The sequence below is a fragment of the Hemicordylus capensis genome, chromosome 1 (assembly GCF_027244095.1).
Source record: "Hemicordylus capensis ecotype Gifberg chromosome 1, rHemCap1.1.pri, whole genome shotgun sequence".
In the NCBI taxonomy this organism is placed as follows: Eukaryota; Metazoa; Chordata; class Lepidosauria; order Squamata; family Cordylidae; genus Hemicordylus; species Hemicordylus capensis.
In genome coordinates this window covers 322,913,661-322,932,883 of record NC_069657.1, presented here as the reverse complement: position 1 = coordinate 322,932,883, position 19,223 = coordinate 322,913,661, and the positions used below count along the sequence as shown (strand labels likewise).

The 19,223-nt window shown below is 44.8% G+C and overlaps 1 long non-coding RNA gene across 12 annotated transcripts in view; it reads right to left on the bottom strand.

Annotated features, from left to right (window-relative positions):
- LOC128341280 (uncharacterized) overlaps positions 1-19,223 on the bottom strand; it is a 563,294-nt gene that overhangs the window by 74,844 nt on the left and 469,227 nt on the right. Inside the window, exon 10 of one of the 12 annotated variants that reach the window (XR_008314303.1) lies at positions 16,565-16,671. The exons of the other annotated variants lie outside the window; for them this stretch is intronic. This is a non-coding gene — a long non-coding RNA (uncharacterized LOC128341280). Of the gene's footprint in view, positions 1-16,564; positions 16,672-19,223 lie in introns of those variants that run through there. 12 annotated transcript variants of the gene reach the window in all.

Below are 19,223 nucleotides of genomic sequence, written 5' to 3'. Positions count from 1 at the left end.
CACTCGTCATTTTAACTGAAATTGTTCTAATGTTTTCTTTTACACTGAAAACGCTAATGTTCCTCTGACACCAAGGAGAAACTTCATGTGCTTTTATATGAATGCATCAAAGAGTGGATTATCATTAATTATGTACTACAAATGGTCATGGCAACCGCCTGAAAGTGACAAAACATTTGCTTTTGTCATAGTTCTGCTAAATGAGCCCAAGTTGAGCTGCTGAGATATATGTATGAAGGACAAAGACAAGATCTGCAAGGGAGAGGAAACTGCGTGGACAAGAGTAACCATCAGGAGCAGGAGAATAGCAGGGTATTCTGTACCACTGGAACCAGAAAACGCTTTCAGTACTTTTCCAAGGAGAATGGGCTCTGGGAATCTGGGTAGCAAGCCACATTAGGAGGGAAGGAAGATCCTCAACCCTTGAAGGTCATTCAGCCACCACCTAGAGGAGAAGAGTAGTGGTGGCTAGTGACTCCTTACTTGGCGATACAAAGGTGGGCATTCCCAGCTGGACCTGTTAGCTCCGGTGTGCTGGCTTCCTGGTGAATGGATCAGGATGTGATAGATGAGTTACCAAAATCTATGAAATCATTATCCATGCGGGGACAAATGACACTGCCAGGCACAGCTATGAACATATCACATCTGCAGGCACTGGGAAAGAAGGTGGACGACCTGGGGTGACAAGTGGTAGTTTCATCCATTCTTTTTCTAAAACATAGAGCACTACAAAGAGAGAGAAGGCTACTTCAGGTAAAGTTATGCAGACAGTGTCAAAGAGAGATTTGGTTTCTGGACCATGGTCTAAGCTTCCTTAATGAAGCATTACTGAGGAGATGAGTTGCACCTCACAAGGAATGGGGGAAATGTGGTTGGCAGAAGTCTGATGAACCTGATCAAGTCCAAAGGAAAATAAAAAGTTAAGTACAAAAGGACAGATGGGGAGAAACTGGAGGAGATGTGGGGTTCTTTAGCAAACACTACAATAAAAAAGCAACAGAGACACTGGAGAATAAGGTCTATGGCTTGTGCCATAGTATCTATGCACTAATGCACAAAGAATGGGAAATAAATAAAATGAGCTTGAACTAGTACAGCAAGGTAAATATGACTTGACAGGTATAACTGAGATTTGGTGGGATGACTCCCAGGATTGTAATGTAGCAATTGAAGGATTTTACTTCAAAAAGTATAGATGCAACAGAATGGGAAGGGGACTAGTATCAAAAAATGTGCTGCACAGAAATCCAAGATAGGAACATGAGAACCAAATCATGAATAGTGCCGATTGCTCTGCCAAGGACAGAATACAGATAATGCTTTCCTGAAACAAATGACAGATGTTTCAAGGAAACAAGAATTGCTATGGAGTGGCGGGGGGACGACAACCTTCAACTACCCTAATATTTGTTGGGAGACAAAGGCTGCTGAGCACTGATTTCCTAACAAATTCTTTATATGCCTTTCTGACAACTTTCTCTTTTCAAAGGGTACTGTCCGCATTCATTCATACAGAACCACAGTTGAAGGGGCCAGAGGTTCTGCAAGCATTACATCCAAATTTGTGCAACTGAGGTCATGCACGGTGACATACCAAGGTTACAATTTTCTGCCTTCAATCTGAAACCTTAAGTTGTAGTGAGTTTCATCACTGCAACACAAGGTTTTATGCAGCCTACAGTACGTCCAAATTCAGAACTGCAGGCTGCGTCTCCTGGAAGCGGAGTTGGGGAGGAAGCTCCTCCCTCAACTCCGGCTGTGAATGGCTGTGCAGGCTGTCCTTCTTGGAAGCTAATATAGCCAGTTCCCCCTCCTCTCTGCATTTTTACTGATTCGGACTCCAGTAGCTCTCTGTTACGTATGAATTTGGACAGGGGAAGGGAGAGGAACCTCAGGTCTATTGGACCTGCAGATCCATGTTATGTGCGAATGCAGCCATTGAAATAACTTGCTGGTATATTCTCTGAATCTCCGTCTATCATCTTTGAGAAATCCTGGAGAACTGGTCAGGAGCCACAGGATTGGAGAGAGGCTCATCTTGTCCCAATCTTAGAAAAGGGGAAGAAGGCTGGTTGGGCAAAGTACGGACTTCAAAGGCTTGATAACTTAATGGATTGTGGGAATGCTGTGAAAAAAATTAAGTTAATCAAAAATGAGTTCATCAAAGCATTTGACAGAGTTCCCCATGACAATGGAACCAATGGGGGCGGGGGCTAAAAGTGATACAAACACAGTTGTATGACATTAAATCCATTGGAGATAATGGGTTTGACATAACACAACTGCGTTTGCGCAGCCTTAAGTTGGAACAAAACTGACCTGTTCCACAATACCATTGGTTCCACAACACCACAAGTGGTGCTCCTATTGCCTGCATTTCACTGCACAGTATGTCAGTGAACATAAGAAAAGCCCTGCTGGATAAGGGACAAGGCCCATCTAGTCCAGCATCCTGTTTCACACAATGGCCCACCAGATGCTGCTGGAAGCCTACAGGCAGGAGCTGAGGGCATGCCCTCTCTCCTGATGTTACTCCCCTGCAACTGGTACTCATAGGCATCCTGCCTTTGAGGCTGGAGGTGGCCTATAGCCCTCCGACTAGTAGCTGATGATAAACCTCTCCTCCATGAAGATATCCAAACCCCTCTTAAAGCCATCCAGGCAGAGAATTCCACAAGTTGATTATGCCTTGTGTGAAAAAGTACTTCTGTTAGTTGGTCCTAGATTTCCTGGCAATCAGTTTCATGGGATGACCCCTGGTTATAGTGTTAAGTGTGAGAGAGAAGAATTTCTCTCTATCCACCTTCTCCACACCATGCATGATTTTATAGACCTCTATCATGTCTCCTTGCAGTCATCTTTTTTCTAAACTAAATAGCCCCAGGTGTTGTAGCCTTGCCTCATAAGAAAGGTGCTCTAGGTCTCTGATCATCTTAGTTTCCCTCTTCTGTAACTTTCCCAGTTCTACAGTGTCCTTTTTTAGATGTGGTGACCAGAATTGTAGGCAGTACTCCAGGTGTGGATGCACCATAGTTTTGTATAAGGGTATTATAATAGCTGTTTTATTTTCAATCCCCTTCCTAATGATCCCTAGCATGGAATTGGCCTTTTTCACAGCTGCCGCACATTGAGTCCACACTTTCAACGAGCTGACCACCATGACCCCAAGATCCCTCTCCTGGTCAGTCACCGACAGCTCAGATCCTATCAGCATACACTTGAAGTTGGGGTTTTTCATCCCAATGTGCATCACTTTACACTTGCCAACACTGAAGCACATTTGCCAATTTGTTGCCCACTCACCCAGTTTGGAGAGATCCTTTTGGAGCTCCTCACAATTCATTTTGGATTTCACTATTCGAAAGAGTTTGGTATCATCTGCAAATCTGGCCACCTCGCTGCTTACCCCTACTTCTAGATCATTTATGAATACATTCAAAATCAATGGTCCCAGTACAGGTTCCTGCGGAACACCACTTCTTACTTCCCTCCATTGTGAAAAATCTCCATTTATCCCTACCCTCTGTTTCCTGTCCTTCAACCAGTTAGTAATCCACACATGTACTTGTCCCCTTATCCCATGACTGCTAAGTTTCCTCAGGAGTCTTTGATGAGGAACTTTGTCAAAAGCTTTTTGGAAGTCCAGGTATATTACGTCAAAAGGATCACCTTTATCCACATACTTGTTGACACTCTCAAAGAACTCCAAAAGGTTTGTGGGGCAAGATTTACCTTTGCGGAAGCCATGTTGGTTCTTTCCCAGCAAGGCCTGTTCTTCTATGTGCTTTACAATTTTATCCTTGAGAATGCTTTCCATCAATTTGCTTGGAAAGGACATTAAGCTAACCAGCCTGTAATTTCCTAGATCACCCCTAGATCCCTTTTTGAACATCACTATTACATTTGCTACTTTCCAGTCCTCCAGTACAGAGCCTGATTGCAGGGATAAGTCATATATTTTATCAAGGAGGTTGGCAATTTCACATTTTAGTTCTTTGAGGACTCTTGGAATGATGCAATCTGGCCATGGTGATTTGCTAGTTTTCAGTTTTTCCAGACAGTTTAGAACATCATCTCGTGTCAGCTCTATCTGACCCAGTTCTTTAGCCTCCATCCCCCAAAAGCCTGGTTCAGGAACAGGTATATGCTCAGTATCCTTTGCTGTGAAGACAGACAAAAGAACTCATTTAGCTTCTCTGCAACCTCCATATCCTCCTTAATAATCCCTTTCACTCCCTCATTGTCTAATGGTCCAACTGCCTCCCTGGCAGGTTTCCTGCTTCTGATGTATTTAAAAAAGTTTTTGTTATTCCCCTTGATGCTTTTAGCTAAATGTTCCTCAAACTCTCTTTTTGCTTCCCTTATTGTTACCTTGCATTTCTTTTGCCAGAGTTTGTGTTCCTTTCTGTTCTCTTCATTTGGACAGGCCTTCCAATTTTGGAAGGAAGTTTTCTTCCCTTTTATGGCTTCGTGGACATTACCTGTTAGCCATGCTGGCATCCTCCTAGACCAGGGATTCTCAACGTGTGGGTCCCCAGATGTAATTGGACTTCAACTCCCATAATTCCCAACCAAAGGCCACTGGGGCTGGGGATTATGGGTACTGAAGTCCAATAACATCTGGGGACCCACACATTGAGAAAGAAACATTGGTAGACTTACCGTGAAGGGTTCTTTTTCTGGTATGGGGAGGGCATCCTTCACGTGAGGGTTGTCAGGCTCTGCATGCTCTGAGACAGGGCCAATCAAATTCAAGTTCGTCCTCTTAACCATGCTGCGTCGCCCCCTGGACCCCAGTTCTGGTCTTGTAGAGTGAATAAAGGCACTATAAATCTGAGGACTCAGATAGATCAGCCACAGAGAAAGGAAAAATCAAGATAATACTATAGAAGGGAAAGGAAGAAATGTACAGTGATAGAATAAACTATATACCCTAGAAGTTGCCCCCACCACCCGCATCGGAACCATCCTCCTCATCCACGGGCGGGCCGGATGCCCTTCCCATACCAGAAAAAGAACCCTTCACGGTAAGTCTACCAATGTTTCTTTTTCCAAGGTATGGGGAGGGCATCCTTCATGTGAGGGACGTACCCAAGCCTTCAACATAGGGAGGAAAGCGGATGCCTACACCACTTTTTGCAGCACTGTACGAGCCACTGCCGCCTGTGTATCAAAAAAGGAAGGAATTTTATAATGTTTAACAAAGGGAGTCGTAGACAACCATGTAGCCACCTTACAGATTTCCTCTAACGGAGCTCTAGCAGAGAAAGCAGTGGACGTAGAGGCGCTCCTAGTTGAGTGAGCCGTGATGCCCTTAGGGATTTGCATTAATGAGGACTGGTACGCAAGTGCAATGGTCGCTCGCAGCCACCTGGCAAGCATTTCCTTGGATACCTTGGCACCGATTCTGGAGGGCAAATAAGAAATGAATAAGGAATCTGACCTGCGCAGGTCTTTAGTACGTTTGATATAAATGCAAAGAGCCCTTCGCACATCCAACGTGTGCCAAGCCCGTTCTTTTGGGTGAGTGGGAGCCGGGCAGAATGACAGCAGAACAATTTCCTGATTTTTATGAAAGTCTGAGTTAACCTTTGGAAGGTAAGTAGGGTCTAACTTCATCACCACTACTTCCTTCTGGAACACACAGAGCTCGTCTCTAACCGACAAAGCCGCCAAGTCCGACACCCTCCTCATTGAAGTCACTGCAACAAGAAATGAAACTTTGAATGACAAAAATCTTAGAGCAACTTTACGGAGAGGCTCAATAGGAGCCGTAGTAAGCGCCTTAAGAACAACATTTAAATCCCAGGAAGGGAACCTGTGAACGGATGGTGAGCCTATATTTGTCACACCCTTCAAGAAAAGTCGTACATCTGAGTGTAACCCAGAAGCCCCCTTGCCTGAAATGTCGATAACCAAAGCCAGTGCAGAAGCTTGCCTTCGTAATGTGTTGGGGCGCAGACCCCATCCACTCCTGTTTGTAAAAAGCCGAGTACCGCTGGCACCCCTGCTTGAAAAGGATCAACTGCATTCTTTTTTGCCCACGTGCAAAAAGCCGCCCAAGTGACCTGGTAGATGTGCATCGTGGACGGGCGTCTTGCCGCCAGAATCATTTCCTGCACCTTACTAGAGTAGCCCTTTCTTCTCAGCATTCTGCGTTCAACCTCCATGCATGTAGGTTCAGCCACTCCGGATCTGGATGAAGTATCGGGCCTTGGCTGAGAAGGTCCGCTCTTGATGGTAGAGCCCACGGGGGCTGCACAGAGAGCGTCACTAGATCTGAAAACCATGGTCTTCGTGGCCAATATGGAGCTACCACAATGGCTTGTGCCCTCTCTAGTATCAGCTTTCGAATGACTGATCCCAGAATTGGTAGAGGAGGAAACACATAAAGTAGCCCTCGAGCCCACCTGGAGACTAGTGCGTCCACCTGCTCCGCCCTGGAACACTGATGTCTGGCGAAAAACCTCGGTAGTTGGCAATTCAGGGGTGAGGCAAACAAGTCTACCCTCGGACACCCCCACCTTCGTACAATCATGTCGAACACCTCTGGGTGAAAAGCCCACTCCGCAGGATCCAAGGTTTGGCGGCTCAACCAATCTGCTTGTGAGTTTTCGACTCCCAACAGGTGTTCGGCTGTGATCGACCTCAGGTGTTGTTCTGCCCAGAGGAAGAGAGCATCTGTTTCTCTCATCAGGGACTTCGATCTCGTCCCACCCTGACGGTTTATGTGGGCTTTGGCTGTAATATTGTCCGTCCGGATCAATACATGACGCCCTCTCACCGAGTCTTGGAAGCTCAACAGTGCCAGGCGAATCACCTTGAGTTCCCGCCAATTTATGCTGAACTTCAGATCTTCCACCGACCACTTGCCTTGTGCTTGACGATCGAGGCAATGCGCCCCCCAACCATGAAGACTTGCATCCGTCGTGATAATCACCTTCTCCGTGGTTTCCAGAGATAGACCCTGTGTCAAAGCCAGGGACACCCACCATAGGAACGAGTGGTGCACCTTTGCTGTAATTCTGATCCACAACATTTTCTTTTCCATAATCTCCTCCCGGTAAGGGAGGAGCAGCCATTGAAGAGGCCTGGCATGCCATCTGGCCCAGGGAACGCAATCTATGCAGGCGATCATCAGCCCCAGTATTTTTGCCAAGAGCATTAGCGAAACTTTCTTCTTGCTTAGGCAAGGCATTATGATCCCGAACATTTTTTCCCTGCATTCCCGGGGGAGGCTCACGGTTGCCATGACCGTATTGAATAGGACCCCCAAGTGTTGCAAGACCTGAGAAGGAACTAGGTGGCTCTTGGTTTCATTGATGATGAACCCATGCTCCTGAAGGATTCGCACTGTGAGCTTGACATCCCGTTTGGCCTGTCCCTCCGATTTTGACCGAATCAAGATGTCATCTAAATAGGGATAAGTATGCACCCCCATCTGTCTTAAATGGGCAATAACCGCCACCATCAATTTTGTAAATACTCTTGGGGCAGATGACAGGCCAAACGGCAGGGCTCGGTACTGGTAAAACTTGCGGTTGTAGGCAAAGCGAAGGAACCGTCGGTGGTCCGGATGTATCGGCATGTGCAGATAGGCTTCTGATAAGTCCAAATAGGCCAGCCAATCCCCAGGAAGCACTGCTGTCTTTATGGATCTGAGTGACTCCATCCTGAACGGTCTCCTCTGCACGTACCGATTCAGCCGCTTTAGATCCAATACGGCTCTCCAGGATTCGTCCTTCTTTGGGACTAAAAATAGTAGGGAGAAAACACCTTCCGGCGTTTCTGAAACTGGAATGGCCTCTATTGCCTGTATTTGTAACAGATGAAGGATGGCCAACTCCATCAACTCCCTCTTTGTCTGATTGTTTGAAACAGGAGTTTTGAAAAAGAAACTGGGTGGATTTTCTATGAACTCTATACAATACCCCTGGGACACTGTTTGAAGTACCCATTGGTCTGAGGTTGTGGACTTCCACCTTCCGGCAAAGTCCCACAACCTCCCCCCGACCATCAGGGAGTCATTGCTTGCTGGCGCGTCGGTCCTGTGTGGGGAAGAAAGAATCCGATCTCCCCCTGGCAGTACCTCTAGACTTGTTGTTTCACGACTGGCGCCAGGACTGTCTATGTTGGCCCCCTCTGAACTCTCGATCTCTGAAGCCGTCTCTTTATGTTGGTGAGTAGGCCCGGTTGTACAACCTGTAGGGGCGAAAGGAAGACTGAAAACCGCCTGAACCACGAAAGGATCTCTGCATATCCCCTCTGCCCACTGGCATGGCTTTCTTCTTATCTCAAGTCTCTACGAGCACTGGCTCCAGAGACTCCCCAAACAATTTATGCCCCTGAACGGGGTGGCTGCCAATGCCAACTTCGATTTTGAGTCTACATGCCAGTGCTTCAACCAAAAGCCTCTACGAACCTCAACCCCAGCTGCCATTGCTCTAGAAGCATGCTGCAGAAAGTCTAAGCTAGAATCAGCCATGAGAGCAGAAGCTCTGGCAATCTTGTTCAGACCTTGTCGCAAGACCTTGTTCTCAGGGGGGACCAGCTTGGCCAGCTCCTTAGTCCATACGATAGTTGCCCTGGCAAAGATGAAGTTTGTTGATGCAGCTCGAATGACTGTTGCCGATGCCTCATGTGCCTTTCGCAGAAGATGGTCCATCTTCTTCTCCTCCAGCGACTTCAGGTACTCCTCACCTTCCTTATTCACCAAGGCGCCAGTCACCAACTGGGCCACCGGGGCATCTACAACAGGAACTGCTAACATGGACACAATGTCAGGGGGGAGTGCATATAATTTTTTTGGAAAATACAAAGCAGGTTTGGATGCCGCTGGGACCCCCCATTCTGCCAACATGACCTCTTTAAACAGGGTAGGAAAAGGAACCGTCGCTGCCGAAACCGCAGTTGACGGAAAAACCTCCTGGTCCAAACCTGTGACCGGAGGAGCCCCAGCTTCTGTAGATACATCTTTAATTGCCCTCTTGGCTTTTGCCAGCAAAATTTCAAACTCTGCCACTGAAAATAGCCTAGAGGAAGTGGGCTTATCTGTGGGGACCTGTTCGTCAGAAAGCTCCCCTTCTTCCTTCTCAGAACCCGAGCCACTAGACTCCGAATCTCTTGGGGGGACAGGGTGTTTTTTTTGAGCTCGTATGTGCCAATGCAGAACCAGGATGGGCCACTGCTGTGGAAACAGCGTTGGAAACTAGCTGTGTGCCCTTATTAGATTTTTCCAGAATAGTCGCGCCACCAAGCACCTCTGTGCCACGGCATAAATTCATAACCTCGGACAGAAATTTCCTTCCCAGCCGCCTTTTCTTTGAACGCTTCAGCATAACACGCTCTCCCAGGGGAATAGCCTGTCTGACCGGGCTAGAGTCTGGTGAGGATGAAAAGGAGGGACGTCGCCCTCTATGGGGCTGACTCACTGTATTTGAATTAGCTGGAACAGGCACTAGAGGGATAGAGGCGGCAGGAGCTGATAGTGGGGAAGATTGAGTGGGCACAGACTGATTCAGAAGAGGGGAGACCACAGAAAGGCATTGCTGCTTCACGAATTCGCCCAGCCAGCGAAGTTCCTTTGCCGAGAGCTGTTCCCCATGTGGACCGGTAACCCCCGAAAATTCCATACCTGCGGGTATGAGATTGCTCACCATGTGCTGTTCAGTGGAAGCCCCTCTAGACATCCCCTCAGTCTGTTGCGCCATATTTGCGACTTCCCCCGTATCTCCTGAGGTAAAGCGCACGTCTCTGGCGACCTTAAAATGGCGGCCGCGATTTGAGCGGGAAGCTCCGTCGGCGCCGTAACTGGCTGCGGAGCCTTAACTGCCTTGATCTGAAGCCGCTCACTGAGCGGAGGCGCGGGAGTCGCATTTTTCTTCCCTTTCTTTCTCTTTTTAATCTTCAATGCATCTGAGCTCTTGAGATGCTTCGATTTTTTTGTCACTTTAAAGTGCCCCAAAGCAGCCGTGGGTGAGCTGGGGGCGGTGCTGCACTTTTTCTCTGCCTCCTGAGGGGCTTGAGAAACTGGCACCACATCAACCGCTCCGTCCACAGTTCTCTCCTGAACTATCGGGGCTTGTTGAGGAGCATTGGAAAGAGGGCCCTCCGAAAGGGATCCTCTGAGCATATCACCGGTATGCGCCAACTCCATCTGTTCAGAAACCGTAGGCAATCTCAGCAAGAACAGTGTGTGTGGGGGTAAGGTAGAATAAACGTACACCCAGCACACGCGACGTAGGTAAGAGACAAGGCAAACAGCAAAAGAGTCACGAGGGGGGGAGAGGTGGGGGGGAGCAGGGAAATAACTGACAGAGGAGTAGAAGGGCAGGAAAACAATCACTCACAATCAACTGAAGGAACCCGCGAACGCGGCAACTTCTCCCCCCCCCCCTTGCACACAGGAGAAATTAGTTCTAAGGCAAGATCGTGGCTGATCTCTTTCTAAACGGAAAAAACCAATCTTCCACAAAGTACAAAGTACTGTCTTTAGAGCTAGACAGGACCAGAACTGCGGTCCAGGGGGCAACGCAGCATGGTTAAGAGGACGAACTTGAATTTGATTGGCCCTGTCTCAGAGCATGCGGAGCCTGACAACCCTCACGTGAAGGATGCCCTCCCCATACCTTGGAAAAACCCTGTCCTAGACCTTTCCTCAGTTGGGGTATACAATCAGTATACCTTTCCTCAGTTGGGATATACAGTTGGTACCTTTCCTCAGTTGGGGTATACAATCTAACTAGGCTTCTAGTATTGCGGTTTTGAGTAAACTCCATGCATTCTGGAGTAGAGTGACTCTCCTGATTTTCCCTTTCAGTGTTCTTTTCACCATACTCTTCATTTTGGAGAAGTTTCCTCTTCTGAAATTCAAAATGTCTGTGTTAGACTTCCTTGGTGATTCTCTTCCCACATATATACTGAATTTGATCGCACTATGGTCACTGTTCCCTAAAGGGCCAATGACACTGACATCACGCACCAGGTCCTGGGTGCCACTCAGGATTAAGTCCAAGGTCGCCACTCTCTGGTTGGTTCCAAATGCAGCTGTTCTAGGGCAGTCATTCTGCCACTGCCAGTGTTTTGATCTGGAGGGCGACAGCACGTCCCCAGTAGCACATTTCCTTTCAGGCCTTGTATTGTCACCCACAGGGTTTCTGTGGAGGACTCCAGTCCACCTAGGTTTTCTACCTTGTTAGACTCTATCCCTTCTTTAATATACAGTGCCAATCCACCTCCAAAGCGCCCCTCCCTGTCCTTTCTATAGAGTTGATATCCAGGGAGTACAGTGTCCCACTGGTTCTCACTGTTCCACCATGTTTCTGTTATGCCCACCATATCTATTTCTGTGTTAGCAACCAAGCACTCCAGCTCACTCATCTTGGCCCAGAGGCTTCTGGCTTTGGCATATAAGCACCTATATGCTGAATCTACCACCTAGTGTATGCTACCTTTCTTTGGAGTCTTTGACCAGCTGGCACAGCCTTCTGTCTGCTCTTTATGTTGTTCTGCTCTGTCTCCTTCTGTTTTATCTGAGTCCTTTGCACCCTTGCACTTTAAAGGATGGCATTTGCCAAAGTGGATACTGCCCAGCTCCTGTCAGCTATTCCCCAGGCGTCATTTTAAAAGCTGCCGGGTGACCTTTTTGATTTTAAGTGCCAGCAGTTTGGTTCCATCTTGGTTCAAGTGTAGCCCATCCCTTTTGTACAGGCCTGGCTTTCCCCAAAATACATCCCAGTGCCTTACAAATCTAAACCCCTCCTCCTGGCACCAACGTCTCATCTACGCATTGAAACCCCTCACCTCTGCCTGTCTCATTGTACCTGCACGTGGAACAGGTAGCATTTCTGAGAATGCTACCTTGGGGGTCCTTCAATACGCTACCTAGTGGATTTATTAAGTGGGTATATTCTTCAATAAAGAACTCAATTAATTTTTAGCATAGCTTTTCCCCCTTTTCATTATACTTCCCAATGCAAAATCAAGGGTTCATTCTCTAACTCAATGATCCCTGTGTTGAAGCATATTTTTGTTGTTGTTGAAGACACACTCTTTAAGATGAAAATTGACTTTAAGGGCCTAACTAAATGTTATAACATTTTGTGTTATATTTCCCCAAATGTTAAACTTGTGGGGGAGAGGGATTGAGGAGGCAAAGACATAGGCTTTTATTAGATGTATTTGCATGTAACATTTAGTTAGATCCAAAGAGCATTCTCTGTGTTTCTCTGTGCATCACTGTTCTGACTATATATTCTCTGAACACAATTCTGCTTTTTGTCTTCTTCAGAAGTAACTGGCATCATGAAGACTGATGGGGAAAGAGTCGGGGTCAGAGTTGTGAATCATTCAGAGATGCAGCAGGCAACCTTTTCTGTGGCTGGGTATTCTGCATTTACATAAGCCTTTAATTACCTGCTGCCTGGGTGAAGAGGGACTTTTTAAATGTGGTGATTCTCTTTATTTAGCAGAGGGAGAGTAACTGGCCCGATCCATCCCCAGCACAGTACCTCCAGTGACTGTTGCTGGTGTCTATCTTATGTTCCTTTTTAGATTGTGAGCCCTTTGGGGACAGGGATCCATTCAATTGATTGATTGATTGCTTGATCATTTATTTCTCTATGTAAACCGCTTTGGAAACTTCTGTTGAAAAGTGGTATATAAATATTTGTTGTTGTTGAATTAATGAATTAATGTAGGAACATAGGAAACTGCCATATACTGAGTCAGATCATTGGTCTATCTAGCTCAGTATTGTCTTCACAGACTGGCAGCGGCTGCTCCAAGGATGCAGGCAGGAATCTCTCTCAGCCCTATCTTGGAGAAGCCAGGGAGGGAACTTGAAACCTTCTGCTCTTCCCAGAGCGGCTTCATCCCCTGAGGGGAAGATCTTGCAGTGCTCACACATCAAGTCTCCCATTCATATGCAAACAGGGCAGACCCTGCTTAGTTATGGGGACAAGTCATGCTTGCTACCACAAGACCAGCTGTAGGGATGTGCCTCATAACAAAGCACAACAGCAGTACTTTAGTAACACAGATAAAGAATAACTGCTCTAGCTTCTCTATATTTGTTGAAATTGCTTCTTACATGAGAACATAAGAAGAACCCTATTGGTAAAGAGCAAAGTCTTTTAGTCCAACAGCATTTCAGCCTCAGCTTCAGATTCCTATCTATGATATGGAAATAACAGCACTCATTTACAAGATTGTTGAAAAGACTGCTACAAGGTTATCTATATATCTATCATATTTATATACCACCTGATATGTGTATCTCTAGGCAGTGTACACAATTTAAAACAACAGATATAAAACAGAGTAAAAACCATTTTAAAAATCACAAAAATAAAAAGTTAAAACAATTTCATAGGACAGAAATAATTAAACAGTTTAAAATTAATTTCAGTTAAAAGCCTGAGAAGAAAACAAGTGTGCCTTGAGGGTCTTCCTAAAAGCAATCAGAGATAGAGATGCTCTTATTTTGACAGGGAGCATATTCCAAAGCCCCAGGGCAACCACAGAGAAGGCCAGGTCCCAATGAATCATCACCAAAGGAGCCAGTGGCAACTGTAACCGGACCTCCTCAGATGACCTTAATAGGCAGCAGGGTTCAGGACAAAGAAGGCACTCTCTTAACTACCCTGGATCCAAGCCATTCAGGACTTTATAGCTAATAACCAGCACTTTGTATTTCGCTCAGAAACATAGCAGGAGCCAGTGCAATTCTTTTAAAATCTGATGATCCCTTCGGGTTGTCCCAGAGATCAGTCTGGCTGCCCTATTCTGTACCACTTGTAGCTTCCAGACTATGTACAAAGGCAGCCCCACATAGAGTACATTGTAGTAGTTGAGCCTGGGGGTAACCAGCATATGCACCACTGTTTTAAGGTCATTTACCTCTAGAAAGCTGACATATCAGCTGAAGCTGATAAAAAGTGCTCCTGGCCACTTCATCAACCTGAGAAACCAGAGAGAGTTTTGGATCCAGGATCAATCCCAAGCTACATAAGTGATCTTTCAGAGACAGTGTAACTATATCCAGAACAGGCAGATCTAAACCATCTCATGTGTCCCAACTCCTCACAGTCAGTACCACCCAGAGGCATAACTAGGGAAAACGGCGCCCGGGGCAAGCACTGAAATTGCCCCCCCCGCCACCCCCCCAACATACATCTGACTGACACACATGTTTCAGAAAACTTTTATTTTAAAAATTTAAAAAATTACAAAAATTACCAAAAATTTCAAAATGCACTACATACTTAGGTTTTTCCTCACAACAACCCTGTGAAGTTGGCTTGTATCTCAAACATCAGAATTATGATGCAATGATGATTATTATGATTATGATGCCCCTCCCTCACGCCCTAGTTCTGTTCCTGACTTTCCCTTGTGAGTGACTGTATTTTAACAAAACGAAAACCAAGGACTCCAAAGTAATTGAAGGAACTAGGGTGATAGTGCTAAAGACTCCTTATTCTCCCGCTGTTAAAGAAAGACTCCCCTTTTCCAAAACCGCGCGCTATTTACACCAGAAAAGGTTTCAAATGGAGGGGAAGCATTTATGCTTTATTTTATGTTACGATTTCAAAGTTAGAAAAACTATAAAAGGGCCATTTTAGAGAAGATATGCACTGCCTTAGTTGCAAATCCTGCTTTTTTGAGATTCCCTGCAATTGAATAAAGCGATAATATACACCTTTGCTATTTAAATTGGTTGGAGAGTATCTGTGACAATAAAAAATGAAATGGCATTTCAGATGCAACATTGGTTGCCTAAGACTACTCAGATTTAACTAATCTTCATCACATTGACAAAAAGAGCAATTAAAATTAAAATCCATGACTAAAACCAAACCACTTTGGGGTTGTTTTTAATGAAAGGTGGTATATAAATTTAACAATAAATGTTTAGAAGTATATACTTTCACCCCCTGCCCAACCTACAATTAATTCCAGCTTATTTTCAAAGGGCTTCAAGTTTTATTTACAAATTGCTTGGCAGCACCGATGTTTAAGTAATCGCTAATTGCTCCTAATGATAGTTTTACTTATTGTTAAATTTATATACCACCTTTCATTAAAACATTCTCTGTTCATCTGATTTTCAGTCTGGTTAATTAAATCGGTGGAGGTTTAGACTTTCCTGATGGGCTGAAACAGCTAATCCATTTTGAGGATGACATATAATTAAATTAGCTTGCATTACATAGTGAAAAAGTCCAGGAAGGAAGAGATGGGGGGATGTGGAACCCAAGGTTCCACATCCCCCCATCTCCCCCTCCCTGGACCTTTTTAGTTAAAACGTGGTTAGATTATAGGGGAGGAAGGACTTGAATGAGCAAAAAGGGGAACTGGTTCGGGCGTTCAGGAAGTTGTTCAGAAGAGGGAGTTGTTCAGGAAGTTTGCTCTGGTGCGTGTCCTCCTCTCGATGCATGCGCGACTGGTGGCAGGGCGGCGGGGCGCGCCGGGGAGTGAGAGTCAGAGACTTGGACTACGAAGACACCACGGCGCCCAGTGCTGGATGAGCAATGCCAATGGGGGGGGGCGCCGGGACCGGGGGAGGGGGACTGCTCTGCAAAAATAAAATAAAATAAAGAATTTTTCCGGCAAATCGGCGGGGGCACTTTTTGGCGCCCCCTGCCAGGTGGCGCCCAGGGCACGTGCCCCCCTGACCCCCCTATAGTTATGCCTATGGTACCACCATCTTATTTCAATTCAACTTCAGTGAATCCAGCCCATTACCACCTCCAGGCAGTCATTTAGGGAAGCAATGCCATTTTCTGGTGAGTTTGATATGGAGAAATAGGTTTGGGTGTCATCGGCATATTGATAACACCCTGCACCAAACCTGTCCTCTTTTAGCAGTTTTATGTAGACGTTAAAGAGTATTGGAGACAGTATGGAGCCTTGTGGAACTCCACGCTTTAGTTCTCGCTTTGCAGAGCAGCAGTTTCCAAGCAACATCTGGAATCTATCAGAGAGGTAGGAACAGAACCACTGCAAAACAGTGCCACCCAATCCCACCTCCCTCAGGTGACTCAGAAGGATATCATGGTGTCCATGGTATTGAAAGCTGCCAAGAGATCCAAAAGGATCAGCAGAGTCACACTCCCTCTGTTGATAGCCAATTGGAGATCATCCATCAGGCTGACCATGGCAATCTCAACCTCAAACCACTCAAAAGTTGGTTTGGAATGAATTTTGATACTCTGTATCATTCAAAACTGATGGAAGCTTAGAGGCCCATCTGCTCAATCACCTTGTCCAACTTAATATATGCAATGTGCTTTAAACTTTTCACAAGGGCAGGTTTGGACAATACTTCATTTGATCCCTTCAAACACATGCTGTGAGAGGGAACAAGGCCACATATGTCCCCCCACCCCATTTGCATGCCACCTGCACTTGCCTAGCTGCCCAGGGGAGCAGTGCACATGAATTACCCCACACAAATACACAAGCAAGTGATATTGCAATGGCACATGGATGGGGGAGTGAAGTGCACAGCTACAGTATTTGCCTCCCCCACCTGATTAGAATGAGTCCTGGAAGATCATCCAAACTGGCTTGTTGTTGTTGTTTGTTGTCTTAGTGGTCAGGTCTTGAGGCCCCCTTCCCCTGATCCCCAACTTGAGCCATTTTCTTGAGCCATTCTTACACTCCCTGAAAAGCAAAGTCATTTTCTTCATGAGTTGTTTTTTTTAATAGACTCATACACTGTATCTCTGTGTCTAGGATGTTCTTAGTCAGATAGGAAGGGTTACAGATAATGTTTCACAGTAATGAGAATGCATGTTGCCAATAGACAAGAGAATGAAGTATACCGCTTAGAGAAGAAAGGGCTAGAAACAGACTAATAATACTGGTGTGTACCACATATGGCTTATCTATGTAATACTGAAATAGAATGAAAAGAAAGAGAAGGAGGGGGGAAATTATTAGAATGAGTTGAAGTCCATCAAAATAAAGGACATTTAACTTGTTTTCTAAAGTGATCTGCAAGAGTAGGGAATACTATGGATCCCCTGAACTTTTACTTTTTAATCCTTTCAAAAGGATTTCTAACAACTGAAGATGTTGAACCACTGAGAATACATTTATGAAAATGCTTCCTGTCAAAAAATGCTGGCCAGCCTTTAATAAACTTAATGCTTTTGTGCGGTAGTAGATGTCCAATTTCCACCACCATGTTTAACAAATTCTACATCTTCTGCCTACTTTCTAGGATCTGCATTTCATTTTATTTCCTCTCTTTTGGTACTTCCAAATTATTCTGTCATTTTAACACTGAACCACTGGAGGCATGGAATAAAATAATGCATGTGAAAAGTACACATGAGGATTTCATAAAATGGTCAGGCACTAGGTGACAGTCTTTGGCATCGAACACTTTTCCCCCACAAAGCCACACATACCAAAAAAGCCACATCTATCTGGCTTCTGTTTATAGAAATGTAATGCATTTCTTTCTCTTTCCCCCCTCCCTCACCACTAGTAATTTTGCTTTGATCTTGGAGGGGCTGCATTATTGCATATAAGCATGCTCATAAGCAAGGTACAAAGGAGGCAATGCCTGTGATTTCCAGCAGAAGGTCATAACCCAGACTTTATATTTTAAATAACTATTACAATGAAGAAGAGGGTATAGCCACAAAAGAATAGTTATAATTTATGTCTGACTTACTTCAGCAGAATATAGTTTATTTATAAACTGCTTATGGCAAACTCTGTATGCCCCTGCTCAATGCATGTGCTGAACTGTCTTCTGGTAAATTATTTAAATTACACCTAGCAGTAATTCCTGAGGACTTTCATACTTCATTTTCTCTATTAATATAACAGGGAAAAGCTGCTTTGCAAGGATTGCTCTAAATTCCCAGAGTGTGAGTTCCAAACTCTGTATGTGTTGCATTATGCCTGTCAAAAAACTTGTCTTCTCCTGAAATTTATTACTGAAGTCTCTCCACTAGAACTACTCATTGAAGCCTTACGGAAAGCTCATACATGATTTAAGAAGCTAACAGCACTGAAAGAAATAGGTCAGGTAAAAAAAAAACACCATGAATTTAAGCTACCTTCACTTATTACTTATGCAAGATTATGCATAATTTAGCACACTGCTGAATATGCAAGGGCAGAATAATTGTTTACCAAAATATTTACTCTGAGTTTGTACCTGTGTTTTAGTGAGATAAGGTGATTTCTCAGTCCTTGCTAATCACATTAGAAAAAAGGATTAAATAAGTTTTTGATGGTGCTGATAACTGCATGACATTATATATAAACAAAGATCATGTTTAACATCCTCAAAGAAGATAACCTGTGCTTTATTCATATTGTGTGACGGAGTGCAGGAGGGCAAAACATCTTCAGATAGGGGTACGTTGCTTATATCATGATCCAATCATTACCAAATGTAGATGTTTAAATCACATACATATACAAAGAGACACTCTGCACCAGCCAGTAGATCTCCTTAGGCATTCTTGAGGAGCCTTGCATGTGCGAGATAAACTATTCCACACAGGCAAATGTGCCAAGGATCCTGCTGTACATTGGAAACAAATGTGGAATCTTCCATACATAAAGGCCACATATGAAGCATCTATGCTACAGCAAGTCAACTAAAGTGCAAAATGTAGATACAGGTTTGCAAGAACCAAATGACTGCGTGCATCATTCTGCACATCTGACCATCCATGCACACCCGTGTAAAGATGCATATTCATTCACCTCTTTATGTGGATGGGATACCATCGCTGCCTGCAGTTTGCCCCTGCACATTATTAGTTGTGCACAATGCCATTCTGGGCAACTCTCTCTGGAACAGGGACCCAGCCTATCCCACCCCCACCCACCCCCCATCAAATGAACTTGCTCACTATATTTCTGAGAGCCTGAAATAACATCGAACATGGTGGATGAAATCTGGACTGCTTAAAATTGATATTAATGGTAAGTTAATGGTAAAGTTAAATAAACAAACAAATAATTTTTATTTATAAATAAATAATTTATATATATATAACTTCAATGAGAGACAAATTAAGAAACAGGTTGCAATTCTGCCCACAGTTTATGCTCTCATTGTGCATCTATGCATTATGACCACTGAATACTGGACAAGAATACAGAGGGAGAGGAATAAATAACCCACGGTAGATTTTTAGACAGCTATTTTCTATGTGCTTAAGAGTTCGATGTTAATTCTAATT